General features: G+C 43.1%; 1 long non-coding RNA gene across 1 annotated transcript; it reads right to left on the bottom strand.

Moving 5' to 3' along the window:
* Positions 1 to 1,144: 1,144 nt before the first annotated feature.
* On the bottom strand, positions 1,145 to 2,735 carry LOC112445862 (uncharacterized). Its single transcript, XR_003033873.2, has 2 exons — positions 2,248 to 2,735; positions 1,145 to 1,687 (listed from the first exon to the last, which is right to left on the bottom strand). It is a non-coding gene; the product is annotated as an uncharacterized lncRNA (long non-coding RNA).
* Positions 2,736 to 3,100: the final 365 nt, after the last annotated feature.

Genomic DNA, 3,100 nt, shown 5'->3' with positions numbered 1-3,100 from the left:
TCCTGTGTTTTCCTCTAGAAATTGTAGAGTCTTGGATCTTAAGTTGTAGTCTGTGATACAATTTGAGTTAATATTTATATGGTGTTAGGTAAAGGCCAAGCTTCAATTATTCTTGTATCAGTATCCAACAGTTTGAGTACCATTTAGTGACAAGGTTATTTTTCATCTGTTGAATTACCGAGACACCCTTGTTGAAAATCAGTTGACCATGTATGGTGTGGATCTATGTTTGGATGTTCTATTATTGCATTGATCTCTGTGTCTTTTCTTATGGGATAGCATCCTGTCTTAATTAGTGCAGCTCTATAATGCAATCCTCCAATTCATTCAGCAATTTTGATTTATCTTTAATTTATAGTTGAGAATTGCATAGATATAAAATTTGAGACCATTAGGCCATCAGCATAGTATGGCTGTCAAACTATGAATAAATAATGAAAATCATTACTAAATCTTTGGATCCCAACCTCTCTGACCCCATTTGGAGGCAGTGTCTCCTTGATCACTGTCCTTTCTGTGTTTAATTTCCTCTGCCTTAGCACTTGCCCTCACCTCTCATGATACAATGTATCCCAGATACACTCAAAGCTCACTCATTTCATCACTCAGGTCATTGCCCAAAAAGCCACTTTGGAAGGGCTTTTCTCCAAATTTTCTCTAACATATACACACGCAGAACCATTATTTGTCTTCTGCGTATGTTTGTGTGTGTGTGTGTGTAAAATGCCCCCAAGAATTTAGATGGACAAGGACACTGGTAACCATTATCATGTCCCTAGCATATAAGTGATGCCCTGGCGTGTATCAATAACTAGGAAACATTTGTGTATATATTAATTTCTATGAGTACACTGAGTTGAATACATTCTTTCCTAATTTTCTCAGGTAAGGAAACTGAGGCTGAGAGAATTCAGTTCTTTTAAGGGTCCTACAAGGAAGAGAGATAGACACGTTTGAAACCAGTGAAAGAATTCCTTGATGGATCCAATCCAAAGACATTTCAGGCAAAGCTGACCTCAATGAAGAAAAAGTCTAACTCTGAAAATCCAATGGGAATGAAAAGGAACACTGAGAAGAATACCTGTAGTTGACAGGAGACATTAAAAACACAAAGTGCAAAAGAAAACATAGAAGAAATGTGGACTCAATTATGACACAGGCTTTATTGGAGAAGCAAAAATAGACACACTAATTACACATGGGGTGGAGATCACAACATGGATTACAGACGGGCACATGGCAAAGAGCGATCCGGCGATGATCCTGCTGCTCTTTATCCAACAAGGAGTTGTCAGCTTCAGGAAGCAAGCCTTTTCTCTGTCAGCTGTCGGTCGAGGAGGGAGGTTGAGGAAAATGCAGTCCGTCACCATGGCTGAAGGGAGGACAACGGGAGAGCCTGGATCTTGTTGTTTCTTGGTCCAGATGAAATCTGGTGCTGTTACTTCCACTTGGGTGGACACTTCTGCTCGCATGGTGGGCATGGTGGCCTAGGAGGGCATTTCTGCTGGCTCACTGGAGGTGGGCATGGATGAGGTGGGCAAGGCTCATGGCACTTGGGTGGGCACACTTTTGGAGGTGGATGGCAGGGCTCCTTGCACTGATGGTGATGCTGATGCTGATGTGGATGCGGATGTGGATGAGGATGCGGATGCGGATGGTGAGACATCCTTCCTGGGTCTCAAGGAATCTGAAATACAAAACCAGACAGCATTGTTCATAACAGAAAGTCCTATTCTTCCATTAATAGGGAGCCCTCTTCTACCACTTTCCAAAGAAAAAATTACTTACACAAGTGCTGTGTGAATACAAACACACTCTGAAGAAGAATAATCAGGATGTGAAACTTTTAGCCAATCTCAAAACACATCTCTACTAATTTCTCCCTTGAGGTCCTGGTTGCTGGTCTAACTGACTTGACTGTTGGCTTCCAGGAAAAATGCAAAGGCCCATCAGCGCTCAGTGGGACTGCAGGCTGAGAAGGCTTCATTTGCAATGAATGCAGGGTGCACTGAAACACGGCATCTCATCTCCCTGACTCTCCCTAGGTTAAGATTGTGCCGCTGACTCCATTCTTCTCGACACATTTAAGAGCATAAAGACGTCAAGAAGAAGTACTGAAAACTACCCCTAAATTCTTATTACCTTCTTATTCCCATAGAGAGCACTAATTTGTTAAAATACAGGCACTTCTACCCTAAGACTATACCCTACCACACGAGTGCTAAAAACCTCTAAAACTGTACTCACCAGAGGCTCCAAAGAAGACCTATGACTGAGTAGCACACAGATAGCAGCACGGTGGTAGAGACTCCTTTTATAAGGACCAGGCAGCTCCACCCAGAGGGAATATCCCAGATCTGGCATGATGCACTTGTTTCCCACCCCAAATACCATGTGCTTGCAATCTCAAAAACAAATTGTCACACTCACGCTGATATCACAAAGCTCCATTGCCATGGACTTCCTCACCCTTCACTGAGGCAGTGCAGAGTGAGTCACTCAATACATTGTCTCAAAGCCCCAGTGCCAGTAGCATGCACCAGTTAGGAAATATGAGGAATTCCTTGACAATGGTACTGCTCCTCCATGGTTAAGATTGTGCTTGCCACATTCCCCAGCTCCCTACGCATCTGGTATGGAAAACTTACTACCCCATTCCATTTCAGCTTCAGCACCCAGCTTTGTCTCCCTCAATGGTCATGACTAGGGTTTACTGAATGCACATATCATAACCCCCACCCACAGTTTTTCTAAATTCCTCTTATACCACGTTCTACTTACCTCTGGGCTTTTCTTGACAATTAAATGACTTAACCATGGCCACAAAGTCTATCATGATTTTCCAGTATGAACAGTCTCATTTCAGTTGTGTTTTCACATGGCTCCAAAATGGACTTGAACAGGACAACATGATCCCTCAGGTTTCTCAGCCATAAGCTCATGGAATGGGGTCCCTTCATGAAATTCTACTTTTTCTGCCACATGACCATGAGTCACCCTGGTCTAGTGTTGTTTGATGCTGTTCAGTTGCTCATTCATGTCCGACTCTTTGCGACCCCATGGACTGCAGCACGCCAGACTTCCTTGTCCTTCACTATCC

The sequence above is a fragment of the Bos taurus genome, chromosome 3 (assembly GCF_002263795.3).
Source record: "Bos taurus isolate L1 Dominette 01449 registration number 42190680 breed Hereford chromosome 3, ARS-UCD2.0, whole genome shotgun sequence".
NCBI lineage: Eukaryota > Metazoa > Chordata > Mammalia > Artiodactyla > Bovidae > Bos > Bos taurus.
This window is presented reverse-complemented; position numbering and strand designations above follow the sequence as displayed.